Here is a 22,999-nt window from a genome sequence, read left to right on the forward strand (position 1 = left end):
CAGCAGGTTAAGATTTTTTTAAAAAAATAAATCACGTGGGGAAAGGGGGGGGGGGGGGGGGCGCACTTGAGAGAAAGAGAGAGAGAGGAAGAGAATCACCGCTAGAGACAGTTGCAGCAAATCTCACACAGGAACTGCTGAATCTCAGGCTGACAAGGTGAGGTATTTTATATCTTTTTTAAAAAGTGTCATCAAGAGGAAAAAAAAAATCACATTTGCATATGCTCCCCAGCTATTTTAGACCTTTTTTTTTTAAATGACGAAGCACACTGTCTTTTCAGGAATGTTGTGCTTCTTTCAATTGAAGGAGCCACCAGGTAGCTCCATTGTCATCAGCATCACCATGTCCAGAGGGCAGAACTGGTTCCCATCCAAATCAACATTAAATGGAAACGTGTCAAATTAATATGACTTTCTCTGTCGTCTGCTTCCACTGCTCACTCTGAAGTTGTAATGAGCTGTACCAAATTTGCAGTTTATTTTCCCCTCTTTGGTCCGTTCTTGCGTTTATTTCAGACCCTTTAGCTTCACTGCGTATGTCTAAACAAGCTGCCTGTGCATGGACACCCAACTCGTACTTCGCCGGCATATTTTGAATAAAACTGTAAAAATAACGATTTGGGGCTAGAATTCCTAGATCCACGGCGGATTTCATTTTTAATCACCCCTTTGTGAAATGCTTTGGAACACTTCCCGCCTCAAGCTTTATATAGAACTATGGACATTTCTCACTTCATTATCCTCGCTTTGGAAAGTCTGAACACAAGCGTTAAGCTAACAAATCCCAACCTCAAAATAGTGCGGCGCTCAGGTACAATCATTGAGGTAGTCCAGTGTCCAAGATGGGGTCCGGTTATATGTACTATTTTCATAAAATGTCGTGGTTGTGAAACACTGAGGATGTTCTGAGAATGATCCGAGAACTACAGAAATTAAAGTTTTTTTTTACAAATACTGAGAACGAAACTGTAACATTAATGTTAATGAACTTGTCCAGCGCATACATTTCCTGCTCACTGGAAGTGCTTTGTCACACTTCGTTAACATTTATAATAGAAATATAAATAATTACAACTGAATTCTGTAAACAAATATTTTAGAATTGAGAAAGTGTGTAAACATTTTGCCAGCACAATTTGTCGAATCGATGGAACCATTCAAAGTTTTCAACTGTCATTTTTTAATATTCAGTGTTAAGGTTTTAAACCAAAAATACTTTTTCACAACATTATTTAACTTGTTAATTATTTTTGTCTCGTTTACTACCTTCATTAAATTTTCTATTTAAAGGCTTCTGTCTCTCCCCAAAGCCACAGCTTGAATGTGATAATTTTGCTTGTGATCTGAAGGCTGCGCCTGTTGTCTTGAGCATGTGCAGTGTGCACAATTTTCCAGGGTACATTAGCAGTGTTTTAGCCTAACTAAATGATAGAATACTTCGCTAATTAAATCTCTTTGGCTGTTTTTCAAAATTATAGAATAATTGAATTATAGAATTTACAGTGCAGAAGGAGGCCATTCGGCCCATCGAGCCTGCACCAGCACTTGGAAAGAGCACCCTATCTAAACCTACACCTCGACCCTATTCCCATAATCCAGTGACCCCATCTAACCTTTTTGGACACTAAGGGCAATTTAGCCTGGCCAACCCACCTAGCCTGCACATCTTTGGGCTGTGGGAGGAAACCAGAGCACCCGGAGAAAACCCACATAGACATGGGGAGAACTTGCAGACACCACACAGACAGTGACCCAAGCCGGGAATCGAACCTGCGACCCTGGAGCTGTGAAGCAATTGTGCCAACCACTGTGCTACCGTACCGCCCTTAAGAAATTATATTTGAAGAGAAGGCACAGAACACATTTCAAAATGCTTATATTCTGCTAAAATGTATATAAATTATAAAATTGATGCATATACACGGCCACTGTCCCTGGCTCCTTCACGTGCAAGAAGTGTGTCCAGTTGCAGCTCCTGTTAGACCGTTTGACGGCTCTGGAGCTGCGGATGGACTCACTTTGGAGCATCCGCGATGCTGAGGACATCATGGATAGCACGTTTAGCGAGTTGGTCACACCGCAGGTGAAAGTTACTGAGGGAGATAGAAAATGGTTGACCAAAAGACAGAGCAAAAGTAGGAAGTCAGTGCAGGTGTCCCCTGCGGACATCTCCCTGCAAAACAGATATACCGCTTTGGATACTGTTGAGGGAGATGGCTCACCAGGGGAAGGGAGCAGCAGCCAGGTACATGGCACCATGGCTGGCTCTGCTGCGCAGCTGGGAAGGATTCACATTCCTGGGGCACTGGAACAGGTTCTGGGGGAGGTGGGACCAGTACAAACTGGACGGGCTGCAGCTGGGCAGGACTGGAACTGATGCCCTGGGGGGGGGGGTTGCTAGAGCTGTTGGGGAGGGTTTAAACTAATGTGGCAGGGGGATGGGAACCGATGCAGGAAGTTGGAAGGTCGTAAAACAGGGACAGAAACAAAAGGCTGTAAGGGGGAAAGTGTAAGGCAGAGAAGCCATAATCAAAAATCAAAAAGGGCAACAGTACAAGGTACAGTGACTGAGGGGAGCTCAGTGAATAGGCCCAGGAATACCAAAAGGAATAAAACACATAAATGGTAAGGTTGAATCAAGCAGGTTGTTACATGAAGATATGGGTTCAACGACAAGGAAAATTAGGAGCAAAGTTAAGAGGAAATATAACTTAGGAGAGGTTACTGATCGAGGTGTTAAGATTCAAAACAGAGGTATAAAAGCCAGCATAAATGTACTTTACCTGAATGCTCATGGTATTCGGAATAAGGTAAATGAGTTGATGGCGCAAATCATCGTGAATGGCTATGATTTAGTGGCCATTACTGAAACATGGTTAAAGGATGGTCACGACTGGGAGTTAAATATCCAAGGGTATTAAACTATTCGGAAGGACAGAGTGGATGGTAAGGGAGGTGGTGTAGCTCTGTTATTTAAGGTTGTCATCCGGGCAATAGTAAGGGATGACATCGGTGCTATGGAGGATAAGGTTGAATCCATTTGGGTGGAAATCAGGAATAGCAAGGCGAAAAAGTCACTGATAGGAGTAGTCTATAGGCCATCAAATAGTAACATTATGGTGGGGGAGGCAATAAACAAAGAAATAACTGATGCATGTAGAAATGGTACAGCAGTTATCATGGGGGATTTTAATCTACATGTCGATTGGTTTAACCAGGTCAGTCAAGGCAGCCTTGAGGAGGAGTTTATAGAATGTATCCGCGATAGTTTTCTAGAACAGTATGTAATGGAACCTACGAGGGAACAAGCGGTCCTAGATCTGGTCCTGTGTAATGAGACAGGATTGATTCAGGATCTCATAGTTAGGGATCCTCTCGGAAGGAGCGATCACAATATGGTGGAATTTAAAATACAGATGGAGGGTAAGAAGGTAAAATCAAACACTAGTGTTTTGTGCTTAAACAAAGGAGATGAAATGAAATGAAAATCGCTTATTGTCACAAGTAGGCTTCAATGAAGTTACTGTGAAAAGCCCCTAGTCGCCACATTCCGGCGCCTGTTCGGGAGGCTGTTACGGGAATTGAACCATGCTGCTGGTCTGCCTTGGTCTGCTTTCAAAGCCAGCGATTTAGCCCTGTGCTAAACAGCCCCTGTTTACAATGGGATGAGAGAAGAACAAGCTAAGGTAAACTGGGAGCAAAGACTTTATGGTCAAACAGTTGAGGAACAGTGGAGAACTTTCTAAGCGATTTTTCACAATGCTCAGCAAAGGTTTATGCCAACAAAAAGGAAGGACAGTAGAAAGAGGGAAAATCAACCGTGGACATCTAAGGAAATAAGGGAGAGTACCAAATTGAAGGAAAAAGCATACAAAGTGGCAAAATTAGTGGGAGACTAGAGGACTGGGAAATCTTTAGGGAGCAACAGAAAGCTACTAAAAAAGCTATAAAGAAGTGAAAGATAGATTATGAGAGTAAACTTGCTCAGAATATAAAAACAGATAGTAAAAGTTTCCACAAATATATAAAAGAAAAAAGAGTGGCTAAGGTAAATATTGGTCCTTTAGAGGATGAGAAGGGAGATTTAATAATGGGAGATGAAGAAATGGCTGCGGAACTGAACAGGTTTTTTGGGTCGGTCTTCACAGTGGAATACACAAATAACATGCCAGTGACTGATAGAAATGAGGCTATGACAGGTGAGGACCTTGAGATGATTGTTATCACTAAGGAGGTAGTGATGGGAAAGCTAATGGGGCTAAAGGTAGACAAGTCTCCTGGCCCTGATGGAATGCATCCCAGAGTGCTAAAAGAGATGGCTAGGGAAATTGCAAATGCACTGGTGATAATTTACCAAAATTCACTAGACTCTGGGGTGGTCCCGGCGGATTGGAAATTAGCAAACGTGACACCACTGTGTAAAAAAGGAGGTAGGCAGAAAGCGGGTAATTATAGGCCAGTGAGCTTAACTTCGGTAGTAGGGAAGATGCTGGAATCTATCATCAAGGAAGAAATAGCGAGGCATCTGGATGGAAATTGTCCCATTGGGCAGACGCAGCATGGGTTCATAAAGGGCAGGTCATGCCTAACTAATTTAGTGGAATTCTTTGAGGACATTACCAGTGCGGTAGATAACGGGGAGTCAATGGATGTGGTATATCTGCATTTCCAGAAAGCCTTTGACAAGGTGCCACACAAAAGGTTGCTGCATCAGATAAAGATGCATGGCATTAAGGGGAAAGTAGTAGCATTGATAGAGGATTGGTTAATTAATAGAAAGCAAAGAGTGGGGATTAATGGGTGTTTCTCTGGTTGGCAATCAGTAGCTAGTGGTGTCCCTCGGGGATCAGTGTTGGGCCCACAACTGTTCACAATTTACATAGATGATTTGGAGTTGGGGATCAAGGGCAATGTGTCCAAGTTTGCAGACGACACTAAGATGAGTGGTAATGCAAAAAGTGCAGAGGATACTGGAAGTCTGCAGAGGGATTTGGATAGGCTAAGTGAATGGGCTAGGGTCTGGTACATAGAATACAATGTTGACAAATGTGAGGTTATCCATTTTGTTCGGAATAACAGCAAAAGGGATTATTATTTAAATGATAAAATATTAAAACATGCTGCTGTGCAGAGAAACCTGGGTGTGAGTCGCAAAAAGTTGGTTTACAGGTGCAACAGGTGATTAAGAAGGCAAATGGAATTTTGTCCTTCATTGCTAGAGGGATGGAGTTTAAGACTAGGGAGGTTATGCTGCAATTGTATCAGGTGTTAGTGAGGCCACACCTGGAGTATTGTGTTCAGTTTTGGTCTCCTTACCTGAGAAAGGACTTACTGGCGCTGGAGGGTGTGCAGAGGAGATTCACTAGGTTAATCCCAGAGCTGAAGGGGTTGGATTATGAGGAGAGGTTGAGTAGACTGGGACTGTACTCGTCGGAATTTGGAAGGATGAGGGGGAATCTTATAGAAACATATAAAATTATGAAGAGAATAGATAGGATAGATGCGGGCAGGTTGTTTCCACTGGCGGGTGAAAGCAGAACTAGGGAGCATAGCCTCAAAATAAGGGGAAGTAGATTTAGGACTGAGTTTGGGAGGAACTTCTTCACCCAAAGGGTTGTGAATCTAAGGAATTCCTTGCCCAGTGAAGCAGATAAAGGCTCCTTCATTAAATGTTTTTAAGATAAAGATAGATAGTTTTTTGAAGAATAAAGGGATTAAGGGTTATGTGTTCGGGCCGGAAAGTGGAGCTGAGTCCACAAATGATCAGCCATGATCTCATTGAATGGCAGAACAGGCTTGAGGGGCCAGATAGCCTACTCCTGCTCCTACTTCTTATGTTCTTATGTTCTTATATATTGTGCACTCAATTGATAAATGCTATGTAAACATTCATGTAGGGTTTCTCTTGTTAAAATGCCTGGAGATACTTGTGATGCTTTCCTTGATGTTCCTTGTATTACCAGTAGGTGTCGCCATAACAGAATTTCCAATGGTAATCTGAACACATCTATATTGGAATATAGGAATAGGAGTAAGCCATTCAAGCTTGTTCTGCCATTCAATAAGATCAAGGTTGATCTGTACCTTACCTCCATTCACCTACCTGGCTCCACAGATTTTTTCTTAACAAGGTTTTGAAATTATTTATCTCAAATTTTAAATTATTAATTAAGCCTGGCATCGACTGATATTTGTAGGGGAGCGTTCCACACTGCTACCACTGTTTCCATGAAGAAGTATTTCCTAAGTTCTCTCCTGAATGACTTGGTTCTGAATTTAAGATCATGTCCCCTTGTCCTAGATTCCCACATCAGCCGAAGAAGATTTTCTTCTATCTACCCTATCAATTCCTCCACAATCCTAAACACCTAAATCAAATCACCCCTTAAACTTCCATGTTACAGTGAGTACACATTTAGTTTATGTAATCTCTCCTCATCACCTAGACCTTAGAGCCCTGGTAACATTCTGGCTAATTTGCATCCAAGACTAATATATCCTTTCTAAGGTACACTGTAAACAGTACTCCTGCGCTTTGTATAGCTGTAACAAAACCTTTTCCTTTCTATTCTACCCCTCTAGTTAGAGAGGCTAACATCACATTAGCTCTTTTTTCGTTGACTAACGCATTTTATCATTTACATACATAGACTCCTAAATCACTTTGGACGTCCACTGTTCCCAATTTCCAACACTTAAAGAATAAACAGATCAAAATAGATGGCTTCACAATTACCTGCTTGAAATTAATCTGCAAAAAGTTAACACATTCACTTAAATTAACATTTCTAATGTTAATCATTAAATGTTTTGAGGTTTCTTTTCACAATCCAGTTTCAACTCTGCTTTATTAAATCTTCATTTGCTACTCTTTATATCTCTCCCAGTCGTCTGGATCTAATCTGTTTTTTGAGATCCGTTTTCATTTAGGTTTGTTTAAATCTCACCTTCTGTCTTGAACTTGACTGTTACACTTTGTAAATTAAATTTACTCGGATCGCCATTTAAAAATTCTCCCATTATTCATCTGTCATTTACCTGATAATCTAACAATGACTCTGTAGTTTTATCCCCCTCTCTGCTACTTGCTATGACTTTGTGCCATTGGCAAACTTGGATATATGACTCTCACAGTTATCAACGTCATGAATAAAAATAGCGAATATTTTAGGCTTCAGCATAAATCACTGTGGAAGACCACAGTTTGACTTCATACCAATTATTCCCACTCTCTGTCTTCTATCATCTAACCACATAACCGGTTGCACAGTGGTTGGCACTGTTGCTTCACAGCGTCAGGGTCCCAGGTTCAATTCCCAGCTTGGGTCACTGTCTGTGCGGAGTCTGCACATTCACCCGTGTCTGTGCGGGTTTCCTCCGAGTGCTCCGGTTTCCTCGCACACAGTCCCGAAAGACGTGCTTGTTAGGTGAATTGGACATTTTGAATTCGCCCTCTGTGTACCCGAACAGGCGCTGGAGTGTGGCAACTAGGGGATTTTCACAGTAACTTCATTGCAGTGTTAACGTAAGCCTACTTGTGACACTAATAAAGATTATTATTACCACTTGTGACACTAATAAAGATTATTATTACCAATCTCCTAAACAGGTCAATAATTTACCTTTCATTTCATTTGAACTGTATTGATTGTTTTCTAGAAGTCCATTTCATCTACATCCATAGACATTCCCTGGCTACGACCTTAGTTACTTCCTCAAAAAAGAAATTAATTGAGTTTGTTCAACATGACCTTCCCTTTATAAATCCATGTTGGTTCTCTCTAACCAGCTTTAACTCTCTAAGTGCTTACTCACTCTGACCTTAATTATAGATTCCAACCATTTTCCATGACAAATGTTAGATTAAGAGGTCTATCAATTCCTGCTTTCTCTCCCTCACATTTTTAAATAATGGGAGTTATGTTTGTAATTTTCCACTCTAAAGAGATAATCACAAATTGGAGAGAATTTTGAAAGATTTTGGCTATGGCATCTGCAGTTTCCTCACTTACTTCCTTTGGGGTGGAACTCTTGATTACATTAACTTTAATGAGTTCCAGTTCTTGATTCATTATTATTTTGCCTGAAATGTCAGGTTTAGTATTCCCTACCTCTACTGTGAAAAATGGCACAAAGTAATTATTTAAAAATCCTGCCTTTTCTCTTTTTATTTGCAATATTACTCATCATTTTTAAGGGCCTAAACTATCCTTGATTACCCTTTTCTTTGAATTTAATTGTTAAAAAATTCTAATGTTAATCTAGATAACCCTTGAAATTTCTCTTCACATTCCTTTTGTAACTCTCTTCTTCACTTACTGTTCTCCATATCTCTCTCAGTCCCCAGGATCTATTCCGTTCTTTGCATTTTGAGATTATTTTTCCTTTAGTTTTGAGTAAAATCTCACTCGCCCTCTTTCTTGATTTGACTGTTTTATTTGATAAGTTAAATTTATTAGGATTGAGGTTTATTAGGTTCACCTGCAATTTACCTGATAATTATTTGGACCAGTTTACTCCATCAGCCTTTCTACCATCCTATCAAAGAAATCTCAATAAAATATGGCAGTTAGGTAATTGTTAAGATTCTCCTTTTTAAACCTAAAATTGAGTTCAACCATATTATGGTTGCTGTTTATTAAATGTTTCCTTACTGTTAGGTTTTAACTGAACATGGCTTGCTACTCATTACTAATCCAGTTTGGCCTGTTCTCGGGTCAGTTCTAGAAAATGCCATGTATTCTCTGCCCAAAGGCAGGTTGTTGGCTCATTGTTTGCTGATGCTTCATCCTGAGCTATTTTCCTGTCAACCTTTCTCAGGTTGTTTTGCCATTTCCTTTCATTCTCAGGAACAGGGCCAGGAGGCAAGTCCAAAGTCTATCTCAGCCAGAATGGGAATCATACTCGTGCTGTTGGTATTATTCTGAACCATGTATATGAACATAAGAACTAGGAGCAGGAGTAGGCAATTCAGCCCCATGAGCTGGCTCTGCCATTCAATATGATCATGGCTGATCTCAACTTGGCCTCAACTCCACCTTCCTGCCCGTTCCCCAAAATCCTTCAACCCATTACTGATTAAAAATCTGCTAATCTCCTCCTTAATTTTACTCACTGTTCCGGCATCCACCGCACTCTGGGGTAGTGAATTCCACAGATTCACGACCCTTTGAGAGAAGTAATTTCTCCTCGTCCCTGTTTTAAATCTGCTACCCCTTATGCTAAAACTACGATGTCTAATTCTAGATTGCCCCAAAAGAGGAAGGATCCACTTTCCGTCGACTTTGTCAATACCTTTTATCATCTTATATACTTCAATTAGATCTCGCATTCTTCTAAACTTGAGAGAGTATAGGCCTAAACCACTCAATCTCTCTTCATAAAACAAACTCCTCATCTCTGGAATCAATCTAGTGAACGTCCTCTGAACTGTCTCTAATGCCACTACATCCCTCCCCAAATAAGGGGATTCTATGCTCAATCATTGCTGGTGATTTTTTTCTCCAAGTGGGTTTTGAATTTGAATTTGTATTTCTATCTATTTAAAACATTTTGATATAGTTTTTCTCTTCAGGACTTGCAGCCATGAAAATTGCCTAAATCTTTCTGTCTTTGAACTGTCGAACACTAGACATACTACTCTACTCTGCTGCAACTGAGTCCTCGATCACACTGCACGTCACCTTCCTGGAAAAGCTGGACTCAGAAGATCCCAAAAGAAATCTGAAGCAGCTTTCAGTTAAGGGAATGTTACAGTGGAGCGGCAATCCAACAATGATTGCTGCTCCTCAGAAGATCAAGCCCATCGATTGATGTTCTTTCCCCATTCTCCACTCACCATTTCTGATTTCACTCTATGGATTGCCACTTTACCCTGTGTTTCTGTTGATTACACAGTCCACTGATAATGCACACTATGATTGTCTATCGCTCGCTTCCTCTCCTCCACCTCTGTTTTGGCAGTTCCTTTGACCCTTTGCTGCACAGCATCCGATGCAATCTCCCATATGTATTTTGCACACTGCTCACTGACCCAACCCTGGCTGGCCCAACAGCTTGCTCTCTGACTCTGTAGCGGATTTTAGTGTCTCCTCTGCTGGTATCAGCCCATTCACTATTCTCTGCTGCTGACCAGCCTGTAGCCTCTTCCAGCTCCTGAAATAAGCAGTAGCACTTTGGCCTATTTTCAGTTGCCCCCAGCCAGAAATCTGCCCTCTACCACCCAAAATCCTCAGGAACCAGGACCTCAGAACTGTGAGCTTTATTCACAAATTTGCAATTGGATTTTTATTGTGACACACGCACTCAAAGAAACAAAGAGCTAATTTGCTTCTTTGAAATTTCGAGTAAGGCTTCCAGGCCGGGCAAAAGAGGGACGATGGTGAAAAGGGTATGTTAAATGCTGAGAGGCACACATTAGAGGTGACATGGTGAGGAACAACAAGTATAGAAGGCAGCAGAAAGATTAAGAGGAAGGGAAGCGAGGATATGGATTTTGGGGCTGGTTTAGCACCGTGGGCTAAACAGCTGGCTTGTAATGTAGAACAAGGCCAGCAGCGCGGGTTCAATTCCTGTATTGGCCTCCCCGAACAGGTGCCGGAATATGGCGACTAAGGGCTTTTCACAGTAACTTCATTGAAGCCTACTTGTGACAATAAGCTATTATTATCGAGGAAATATGTTTCTTTGAAATTCTCTTCACAAGAGAGCTTCAAATATTCAATTGAGTATATTCAAGATAGGTTTTGGGATTGGAAACGGATTGAGGAATTTGGAGACATTGTTGAGGTAGAAGAACAGCCATGTTCGTAATGACTGGTTGAGGAGATACGATGGACCAAATGGCCTAGACCTGCTCCTATTTCTTATCTTCTAAAATATTGATAGTGCCCTGTTGAAAGTCATAAGATCATAAGAAACAGGAGCAAGTGTGGGCCATTCGGTCCACCAGCCTGTTCTGCCATTCAATAAAATCATGGCTGATCTGATTGTGGCCTTAACTCCACTTTCCTAGGGTGGCATGTAGCAAAGTGGTTAGCACTGGTACTGCGGTGCTGAGGACCCAGGTTTGAATCCCGGCCCTAGGTCACTGTCTGTGTGGAGCTTGCACATTCACCCCATGTGTGTGTGGGTTTCACCCCCACAACCCAAAGATGTGCAGGTAGGTGGATTGGCCACGCTCAGTTGCCCCTTAATTGGAAAAAAAACCCATAAAATAATTGTGTATTCTAAATTTTTTTTAAAAACTCCACTTTCCTGCCTTGCCCCATAGCCCTTGACCTCCCTGTCAATCAAAAATCTATCTAACTTAGCCTTGAATATATTCAATGATCCAGGCTCCACTGCTCTCTGGGCAAGAACATTTCATAGATTAACTAATCTCTGAGAGAAAAAAATTCTCTTCGTCTCTGTCATAAAAAGGGAGACCGCTTATTTTGAAATGTTGCTGTCCAGTTCTAGATTTCTCCATGAGAGGAAACATTATCGGGAAGGAGACAAAAACTACGCAATAGGAAGCGTGGCCTCAGCAATGCCCTGTGCAGTGTGATGAATGTAGCAATTTCAGAGGTATTGTATTTTAGGTATTTGGTGCAGTAGGGGTTAAACGCTTGGGTTAATGTGTGCGACTCCTGCAATCAAATTTTAAAATAAATCCTAGTTTGAAAGGCCAGTGTATTCTGGGAGCCAGAGGTGAAAATCAGCCATTGTAAAAAGCTTGGGCGAATGAAATTTTGTTTTGATGAAGGAGATTCACTGTGGAGTTCATTAGATGTCAGCTTGGTAAGATGATGTCATTACTGGGTGGAGCTAATGTTTGATGCATTTTGTAGGGAAAGCAGATCAGTGTAGTTATGGATGAAGCCGTGACCACAATCAAACAGTTTTGCTATCACCGCAATTCAGTTTAAAAGTGATTAACAGTCTTTAAAGCAGCACAAACTTGTCTGAGAACAAGGGGGAGCTGAAACAAACTGAGAAACAGCTTCTGAAGACATACAGCCAGAGTTTCTGCATGGGTCTGACAGGAGTCAGATTTTGTAATGTAGTGTAAAGAGATTTGTCTTTCCCAAAGAACATCTCTGTAAAACAAGTATTCCTATGTGCCAAGTGGATTGAGAACTGAGATGGTTTGTATCCTTATTGTTTAAGTGGGAATAAAGATAGCAATTAATGGTATTGTATTCATTGTATTGAGTGGTATTGTTTAAGGGATAATTATGTTATTTTCTAGTGTGAATTTAAAGATTTGAACACTGTGTTAATAATAAAGTTTTCTTCAATGTACCATGTCCCTATTTCTTTGTGCAATCACTCATGGAGTGAGGTAAACTTTCCTCACAGTTTTACAAAATTAAAATAAAATATCGGAGTTTCTGTCCAGTATCCTAGCCACTGTTGGGGTCTGGTCTTGGTTAATAAAATTTGTAGCAAGACTTCCCTACTCTTATACTCCATCTCCATTGCAATAACATAAACATTACATTTACTTTTCTAATCATTTGTTGTACCTGAATGCTAACTTTTTGTGATTCATATACAAGGACACCCAGATTCCACAATATCACAGTGTTCTCCAATCTCTCTCTCCACTTAAATAATAATTTACATTTCTATTCTTCCTGCCAAAGTAGAAAAGCTCACATTTTTCTATGTTATATTCCATCTGCCAATTTTTTGCCCACTCAACATTCCGACTCCAGTTGAAAACAGCAAAGAGAAGCAATATGTCATTCAAATAGAACAAAGGGATTCAACTTCAACCCTTTTCTTCTTGCCACCTGGTGCTCTGACTAAGTCAGTCTTTTTAACCATAAACTGAAACATGCTGCAGTTCTAGCTTCAATTTTCCCATATTTATGACCTAAGTGGAAACTTGTCACATCTTTGAAAAAACCCCAAATAGCAGTCCTCAACCTCTCTCTCCCCTACACTCTTCCTATTCCTCTTCCATGACAACCCATATCCCTCCACCCATCCCCATGGCCCTTATTAGCCCCATGCCAACTTAGTGCCAATCCATTCCCCCATCCTTCACCCTTTGCCCTTACTGCCTCCATACCAATGCACCCAGTATCTACCATGGGACAACCGTAGATCCATGGTGACATTAAATGCACTTAAGCATCTATTGATGAAACCACTATTTTTAAAAGAACTATTACTGATAAATTTCCATTTACTAAATTTAACTTTCTTCAAATACTTAACTCCTTCATCAAATATTTAGTCAAAGGCAGTTGTCATGCTGTTGAGGAATTTTAATCCCTTTAAATATTTGGAAAAAAAGCTGTCAACAATGTTAAAAAAATAGGGCTTGCTATTTTACTTTGTCTACTGGCAAAGCTTCGAGGGCCTTCATTACATGATTATTGCTGTATAACATATTTCACAACCTAGCATTATCACAGTTGGGTGCCTGTCAATTCACAATTTGAATGACAGCTCCAAGTGCTTATAAAATCTTTGAATTGGGCTATGAATAGAAATGCCTGTTGCTTTAAAAACCGAATCCCCCTTCATCCAAGTCATTAATATGGATTGTAAGTAGTTGAGGCACGCAGTTGTGGCACTCCACTGGTTACAATCTGCCAACCAGAAAATTACCTATTCTCTTTTTAAAAAATAATAAAATTTAAAATTTTCAGTTGACAAACGTACAGAATATTCAACCAGATTCATACAATATAAGAAAAATCCCCTGCCACCCAACCCATCCAACCCCCATTTCAGTTTTTAAAAAAATTAACAATTTTTCAGAATAACGCCATTCCAACCACTTATGTACAATAATTAACAGTAATCCAACCTTTTCATCCACCCCACACAAACCCAAAATAAACAACAACCAATTCCCAATTCCCGGTCTCCCCCCACTCCCCAGCATCTGATGGTGACCAACTGTTTGAAAATGGAAATAAACACCTGCCATCTGAGGTCAAAACTTTCAACCAACTTTCAATCAATCATTAGTAACTTGATTTTTTTCGAAGAGTAAAAAGTCCATTTGGTCACCGAGCCAAGTTGCTGCAGTAAGGACCTCCAGCCAAACACGATTCGCCTAAGGGCTGTAACATAGTGGCAGCATGGTAGCATTGTGGTTCGCACAGTTGCTTCACAGCTCCAGGGTCCCAGGTTCGATTCCCGGCTTGGGTCACTGTCTATGCAGAGTATGCACGTCCTCCCTGTGTCTGTGTGGGTTTCCTCCTGGTGCTCTGGTTTCCTCCCACAGTCCAAAGATGTACAGGCTACATGGATTGGCCACGCTAAATTGCCCTTAGTGTCCGAAAAATTAAAAAGTTGGGTGGGGTTACTGTGTTACGGGGAGGGTGGGGGTGAGGGCTTGGGTAGGGTGCACTTTCCAAGGGCCGGTGCATACTCGATGGGCTGAATGGCCTCCTTCTGCAGTGTAAATTCTATGAACTATGAAGCAAGGGCAAGAGCATCTGCCTTCGCCCCGATCTGTAACTCCGTCAAGTTTGAGATCCCCAAAACAGCCACCAAAGGGCACGTCTCTAAGTCAATCCCAAGAGTTCCTGACATGGCGTTGAAGAAGGAGACCCATAGGTTCATGAGTCCAGGGCAGGACCAGGACATGTGTGTGTGTTGGGCTGGACCCCACAAGGCCACTCGCACCTATCCTCTATGTCCTCAAAAAATCCAATCATTTTGGGCCCTGGTGAAATGCGTCCTATGCACCACCTTGAATTGCATCAGGCTGAGTGTAGCGCACAATGATGTAGAATTGACTTCATATGGAGCCTCGCTCCACTCTCCATCCTCAAGTTATGGCCCAATTCCTCCTACTACTTTCTTTTAATTTCGTCCAACAGGCCCTGATCCATAGACATCAGCTGGCCATGGTCCTCCGACACCCCTCCTTCCCGTACCCTTGCGAGCAAAAGAACTTTGTCCATCAACGAAGGATTGTGGGGGGAGGGGGGTTCAAAGGGAAGGAAGCAATCTCCTTGCACGCAAAGGTTCGTACCTGGTAGTATCAAAACTGGTTAGCTCTTGACGAAAATCCCCTTCGGATACATGGGTCTTATCCACCCAAATGAAAGATGAGATCACCTTATTGACTCCTGAAAAAAAAGAATTCAAAAAGAAAACTGGACGGCACTGAAACAAAAACAAAAACCTTGGGAGGATATTAATTTTAATCAATTGGATCCTTCCAAAGTCAGCAGGAGGCTAACCCATCTTTTCAGGTCCTCCTTCACTGCTCTAACCAGGACCCCAAAATTTAGCTTCTGTAACGTGGCCCAATCTGTGCAAACCTTTGTTTTGTGCCTGCGGTTTTGGATTCGTCCCTCGGGGCTTGGAAGGAGGAGGGGTTGGAGAGACTTGGTGATCTGGGTTTGTTGACGGTAGGTTCCTGAGTTTTGAGGAGTGACTGGGGAAGTGTAAGTTCTCAGATAAAGAAAGTTGGACCTGCCCAGGCGAAAAGGCACCTTCCTCAGGTCGGTTCCCCTTCCTGGGGGATTTACTGGAAAACATTTGCTTTTACCCAGGTTCAATCTGTACCCCGAAAAGGAGCCAAACCTCTTGAGCAGTTTAATTTTCTTCTCTGCACTGGAGAGGGGGTCCGTCACATACAATAACAGGTTAACCACATATAAGGAGGGGGCAGCACGGTGGTGCAGTGGGTTAGCCCTGCTGCCTCATGGCGCCGAGATCCCAGGTTCGACCCCGGCCCTAGGTCACTGTCTGTGTGGAGTTTGCACATTCACCCCATGTCTGCGTGGGTTTCACCCCCACAACCCAAAGATGTGCAGATAGGTGGATTGGCCTTGCTCAGTTGCCCCTTAATTGGAAACAAAAAATAACATAAAATAATTGTGTATTCTAAAAAAATGTTTTAAAACTCCACTTTCCCGCCTTGCCCCATAGCCCTTGACCTCCTTGTCAATCAAAAGTCTATCTAACTTAGCCTTGAATATATTCAATGATCCAGGCTACGCTGCTCTCCGGGGAAGAAAATTTCATAGATTAACTAATCTCTGAGAGAGAAACATTCTCTTCATCTCTGTCATAAAAAGGGAGACCGCTTATTTTGAAATGTTGCTGTCCAGTTCTAGATTTCCCCATGAGAGGAAACATTATCGGGAAGGAGACAAAAACTACACAATAGGAAGCGTGGCCTCCGCAATGCCCTGTGCAGTGTGATGAATGTAGCAATTTCAGAGGTATTGTATTTTAGGTATTTGGTACAGTAGGGGTTAAACGCTTGGGTTAATGTGTGCGACTCCTGCAATCAAATTTTAAAATAAATCCTAGTTTGAAAGGCCAGTGTATTCTGGGAGCCAGAGATGAAAATCAGCCATTGTAAAAAGCTTGGGCCAATGAAATTTTGTTTTGATGAAGGAGATTCACTGTGGAGTTCATTAGATGTCAGCTTGGTAAGATGATGTCATTACTGGGTGGAGCTAATGTTTGATGCATTTTGTAGGGAAAGCGGATCAGTGTAGTTCCGGATGAAGCCGTGACCACAATCAAACAGTTTTGCTATCACCACAATTCAGTTTAAAAGTGATTATCAGTCTTTAAAGCAGCACAGACTTGTCTGAGAACAAGGGGGAGCTGAAACAAACTGAGAAACAGCTTCTGAAGACATACAGCCAGAGTTTCTGCATGGGTCTGACAGGAGTCAGATTTTTAAAAGTAGTGTAAAGAGATTTGTTTTTCCCAAAGAACATCTCTGTAAAACAAGTATTCCTATGTGCCACGTGGATTGAGAACTGAGATGGTTTGTATCCTTATTGTTTAAGTGGGAATAAAGATAGCAATTAATGGTATTGTATTCATTGTATTGAGTGGTATTGTTTAAGGGATAATTATAAGTTATTTTCTAGTGTGAATTTAAAGATTTGAACACTGTGTTAATAATAAAGTTTTCTTCAATGTACCATGTCCCTATTTCTTTGTGCAATCACTCATGGAGTGAGGTAAACTTTCCTCACAGTTTTACAAAATTAAAATAAAATATCGGGGTTTCTGTCCAGTATCCTAGCCACTGTTGGGGTCTGGTCTTGGTTAATAAAATTTGTAGCAAGACTTCCCTACTCTTATACTCCATCTCCATTGCAATAACATAAACATTACATTTACTTTTCTAATCATTTGTTGTACCTGAATGCTAACTTTTTGTGATTCATATACAAGGACACCCAGATTCCACAATATCACAGTGTTCTCCAATCTCTCTCTCCACTTAAATAATAATTTACATTTCTATTCTTCCTGCCAAAGTAGAAAAGCTCACATTTTTCTATGTTATATTCCATCTGCCAATTTTTTGCCCACTCAACATTCCGACTCCAGTTGTCAACAGCAAAGAGAAGCAATATGTCATTCAAATAGAACAAAGGGATTCAACTTCAACCCTTTTCTTCTTGCCACCTGGTGCTCTGACTAAGTCAGTCTTTTTGACCATAAACCGAAACATGCTGCAGTTCTAGCTTCAATTTTCCCATATGTATGACCTAAGTGGAAACTTGTCACAGCTTTGAAAAAAACCCAAATAGCAGTCCTCAACCTCTCTCTTCCCTACACTCTTCCTATTCCCCTTCCATGACAACCCATATCCCTCCACCCATCCCCATGGCCCTTATTAGCCCCATGCCAACTTAGTGCCAATCCATTCCCCTATCCTTCACCCTTTGCCCTTACTGCCTCCATACCAATGCACCCAGTATCTACCATGGGACAACCGTAGATCCATGGTGACATTAAATACATTTAACCACTTAAGCATCTATTGATGGAACCACTATTTTTAAGAAGACTATTACTGATAAATTTCCATTTACTAAATTTAACTTTCTTCAAATACTTAACTCCTTCATCAAATATTTAGTCAAAGGCAGTTGTCATGCTGTTGAGGAATTTTAATCCCTTTAAATATTTGGAAAAAAAGCTGTCAACAATGTTAAAAAAATAGGGCTTGCTATTTTACTTTTGTCTACTGGCAAAGCTTCGAGGGCCTACATTACATGATTATTGCTGTATAACTTATTTCACAACCTATCATTATCACAGTTGGGTGCCTGTCAATTCACAATTTGAATGACAGCTCCAAGTGCTTATAAAATCTTTGAATTGGGACTATGAATAGAAATGCTTGTTGCTTTAAAAACCAAATCCCCCTTCATCCAAGTCATTAATATGGATTGTAAGTAGTTGAGGCACGCAGTTGTGGCACTCCACTAGTTGCAATCTGCCAACCAGAAAATTACCTATTCTCTTTTTAAAAAATAATAAAATTTAAAATTTTCAGTTGACAAACGTACAGAATATTCAACCAGATTCATACAATATAAGAAAAATCCCCTGCCATCCAACCCATCCACCCCCATTTCAGTTTTTAAAAAATTAACAATTTTTCAGAATAACGCCATTCCAACCACTTATGTACAATAATTAACAGTAATCCAACCTTTTCATCCACCCCACACAAACCCAAAATAAACAACAACCAATTCCCAATTCCCGGTCTCCCCCCACTCCCCAGCATATGATGGTGACCAACTGTTTGAAAATGGAAATAAACACCTGCCATCTGAGGTCAAAACTTTCAACCAACTTTCAATCAATCATTAGTAACTTGATTTTTTCTAAGAGTAAAAAGTCCATTTGGTCACCGAGCCAAGTTGCTGCAGTAAAGACCTCCAGCCAAACACGATTCGCCTAAGGGCTATCAAAGAAGCATGGTAGCATAGTGGCAGCATGGTAGCATTGTGGTTCGCACAGTTGCTTCACAGCTCCAGGGTCCCAGGTTCGATTCCCGGCTTGGGTCACTGTCTATGCAGAGTCTGCACGTCCTCCCTGTGTCTGTGTGGGTTTCCTCCGGGTGCTCTGGTTTCCTCCCACAGTCCAAAGATGTACAGGCTACATGGATTGGCCATGCTAAATTGCCCTTAGTGTCCTAAATAATAAAAGGTTGGGTGGGGTTACTGTGTTACGGGGAGGGTGGGGGTGAGGGCTTGGGTAGGGTGCACTTTCCAAGGGCCGGTGCATACTCGATGGGCTGAATGGCCTCCTTCTGCAGTGTAAATTCTATGAACTATGAAGCAAGGGCAAGAGCATCTGCCTTCGCCCCGATCTGTAACTCCGTCAAGTTTGAGATCCCCAAAACAGCCATCAAAGGGCACGTCTCTAAGTCAATCCCAAGAGTTCCTGACATGGCATTGAAGAAGGAGACCCATAGGTTCATGAGTCCAGGGCAGGACCAGGACATGTGTGTGTGTTGGGCTGGGCCCCACAAGGCCACTCGCACCTATCCTCTATGTCCTCAAAAAATCCAATCATTTTGGGCCCTGGTGAAATGCGTCCTATGCACCACCTTGAATTGCATCAGGCTAAGTGTAGCGCACAATGATGTAGAATTGACTTCATATGGAGCCTCGCTCCACTCTCCATCCTCAAGTCATGGCCCAATTCCTCCTACTACTTTCTTTTAATTTCGTCCAACAGGCCCTGATCCATAGACATCAGCTGGCCATGGGCCTCCGACACCCCTCCTTCCCGTACCCTTGCGAGCAAAAGAACTTTGTCCATCAACGAAGGATTGTGGGGGGAGGGGGGTTCAAAGGGAAGGAAGCAATCTCCTTGCACGCAAAGGTTCGTACCTGGTAATATCAAAACTGGTTAGCTCTTGACGAAAATCCCCTTCGGATACATGGGTCTTATCCACCCAAATGAAAGATGAGATCATCTTATTGACTCCTGAAAAAAAAGAATTCAAAAAGAAAACTGGACGGCACTGAAACAAAAACAAAAACCTTGGGAGGATATTAATTTTAATCAATTGGATCCTTCCAAAGTCAGCAGGAGGCTAACCCATCTTTTCAGGTCCTCCTTCACTGCTCTAACCAGGACCCCAAAATTTAGCTTCTGTAACGTGGCCCAATCTGTGCAAACCTTTGTTTTGTGCCTGCGGTTTTGGATTCGTCCCTCGGGGCTTGGAAGGAGGAGGGGTTGGAGAGACTTGGTGATCTGGGTTTGTTGACGGTAGGTTCCTGAGTTTTGAGGAGTGACTGGGGAAGTGTAAGTTCTCAGATAAAGAAAGCTGGACCTGCCCAGGCGAAAAGGCACCTTCCTCAGGTCGGCTCCCCTTCCTGGGGGATTTACCGGAAAACATTTGCTTTTACCCAGGTTCAATCTGTACCCCGAAAAGGAGCCAAACCTCTTGAGCAGTTTAATTTTCTTCTCTGCACTGGAGAGGGGGTCCGTCATATACAATAACAGGTTAACCACATATAAGGAGGGGGCAGCACGTTGGTGCAGTGGGTTAGCCCTGCTGCCTCATGGCGCCGAGATCCCAGGTTCGACCCCGGCCCTAGGTCACTGTCTGTGTGGAGTTTGCACATTCACCCCATGTCTGCGTGGGTTTCACCCCCACAACCCAAAGATGTGCAGATAGGTGGATTGGCCTTGCTCAGTTGCCCCTTAATTGGAAACAAAAAATAACATAAAATAATTGTGTATTCTAAAAAAATGTTTTAAAACTCCACTTTCCTGCCTTGCCCCATAGCCCTTGACCTCCTTGTCAATCAAAAGTCTATCTAACTTAGCCTTGAATATATTCAATGATCCAGGCTCCACTGCCCTCTGGGGAAGAACATTACATAGATTAACTAATCTCTGAGAGAGAAAAATTCTCTTCATCTCTGTCATAAAAAGGGAGACCGCTTATTTTGAAATGTTGCTGTCCAGTTCTAGATTTCCCCATGAGAGGAAACATTATCGGGAAGGAGACAAAATCTACACAATAGGAAGCGTGGCCTCAGCAATGCCCTGTGCAGTGTGATGAATGTAGCAATTTCAGAGGTATTGTATTTTAGGTATTTGGTGCAGTAGGGGTTAAACACTTGGGTTAATGTGTGCGACTCCTGCAATCAAATTTTAAAATAAATCCTAGTTTGAAAGGCCAGTGTATTCTGGGAGCCAGAGGTGAAAATCAGCCATTGTAAAAAGCATGGGCGAATGAAATTTTGTTTTGATGAAGGAGATTCACTGTGGAGTTCATTAGATGTCAGCTTGGTAAGATGATGTCATTACTGGGTGGAGCTAAAGTTTGATGCATTTTGTAGGGAAAGCGGATCAGTGTAGTTCTGGATGAAGCCGTGACCACAATCAAACAGTTTTGCTATCACCACAATTCAGTTTAAAAGTGATTAACAGTCTTTAAAGCAACACAGACTTGTCTGAGAACAAGGGGGAGCTGAAACAAACTGAGAAACAGCTTCTGAAGACATACAGCCAGAGTTTCTGCATGGGTCTGACAGGAGTCAGATTTTTAAAAGTAGTGTAAAGAGATTTGTCTTTCCCAAAGAACATCTCTGTAAAACAAGTATTCCTATGTGCCACGTGGATTGAGAACTGAGATGGTTTGTATCCTTATTGTTTAAGTGGGAATAAAGATAGCAATTAATGGTATTGTATTCATTGTATTGAGTGGTATTGTTTAAGGGATAATTATAAGTTATTTTCTAGTGTGAATTTAAAGATTTGAACACTGTGTTAATAATAAAGTTTTCTTCAATGTACCATGTCCCTATTTCTTTGTGCAATCACTCATGGAGTGAGGTAAACTTTCCTCACAGTTTTACAAAATTAAAATAAAATATCGGGGTTTCTGTCCAGTATCCTAGCCACTGTTGGGGTCTGGTCTTGGTTAATAAAATTTGTAGCAAGACTTCCCTACTCTTATACTCCATCTCCATTGCAATAACATAAACATTACATTTACTTTTCTAATCATTTGTTGTACCTGAATGCTAACTTTTTGTGATTCATATACAAGGACACCCAGATTCCACAATACCACAGTGTTCTCCAATCTCTCTCTCCACTTAAATAATAATTTACATTTCTATTCTTCCTGCCAAAGTAGAAAAGCTCACATTTTTCTATGTTATATTCCATCTGCCAATTTTTTGCCCACTCAACATTCCGACTCCAGTTGTCAACAGCAAAGAGAAGCAATATGTCATTCAAATAGAACAAAGGGATTCAACTTCAACCCTTTTCTTCTTGCCACCTGGTGCTCTGACTAAGTCAGTCTTTTTAACCATAAACTGAAACATGCTGCAGTTCTAGCTTCAATTTTCCCATATGTATGACCTAAGTGGAAACTTGTCACAGCTTTGAAAAAAACCCAAATAGCAGTCCTCAACCTCTCTCTCCCCTACACTCTTCCTATTCCCCTTCCATGACAACCCATCCCCATGGCCCTTATTAGCCACATGCCAACTTAGTGCCAATCCATTCCCCCATCCTTCACCCTTTGCCCTTACTGCCTCCATACCATTGCACCCAGTATCTACCATGGGACAACCATAGATCCATGGTGACATTAAATACATTTAAGCACTTAAGCATCTATTGATGGAACCACTATTTTTAAAAAAACTATTACTGATAAATTTCCATTTACTAAATTTAACTTTCTTCAAATACTTAACTCATTAATCAAATATTTAGTCAAAGGCAGTTGTCATGCTGTTGAGGAATTTTAATCCCTTTAAATATTTGGGAAAAAAGCTGTCAACAATGTTAAAAAAAAAAGGCTTGCTATTTTACTTTGTCTACTGGCAAAGCTTCGAGGGCCTACATTACATGATTAGTGCTGTATAACTTATTTCACAACCTATCATTATCACAGTTGGGTGCCTGTCAATTCACAATTTGAATGACAGCTCCAAGTGCTTATAAAATCTTTGAATTGGGACTATGAATAGAAATGCTTGTTGCTTTAAAAACCGAACCCCCTTCATCCAAGTCATTAATATGGATTGTAAGTAGTTGAGGCACGCAGTTGTGGCACTCCACTAGTTACAATCTGCCAACCAGAAAATTACCTATTCTCTTTTTAAAAAATAATAAAATTTAAAATGTTCAGTTGACAAACGTACAGAATATTCAACCAGATTCATACAATATAAGAAAAATCCCCTGCCACCCAACCCATCCACTCCCCATTTCAGTTTTTAAAAAA

General features: G+C 41.3%; 1 long non-coding RNA gene across 2 annotated transcripts; it reads left to right on the forward strand.

Annotated features, from left to right (window-relative positions):
• The first annotated feature begins 64 nt into the window (after positions 1–64).
• Positions 65–21,548, forward strand: LOC140408757 (uncharacterized). Of its 2 annotated transcripts, XR_011940192.1 has the most exons (5): positions 65–157; positions 11,455–11,568; positions 16,074–16,187; positions 20,716–20,829; positions 21,093–21,548. It is a non-coding gene; the product is annotated as an uncharacterized lncRNA (long non-coding RNA). The 2 variants fall into 2 exon arrangements; XR_011940193.1 differs by lacking the exons at positions 20,716–20,829; positions 21,093–21,548 and adding an exon at positions 16,451–16,906.
• The last annotated feature ends 1,451 nt before the right edge of the window (positions 21,549–22,999 follow it).

Source organism: Scyliorhinus torazame, chromosome 3, assembly GCF_047496885.1.
Source record: "Scyliorhinus torazame isolate Kashiwa2021f chromosome 3, sScyTor2.1, whole genome shotgun sequence".
NCBI lineage: Eukaryota > Metazoa > Chordata > Chondrichthyes > Carcharhiniformes > Scyliorhinidae > Scyliorhinus > Scyliorhinus torazame.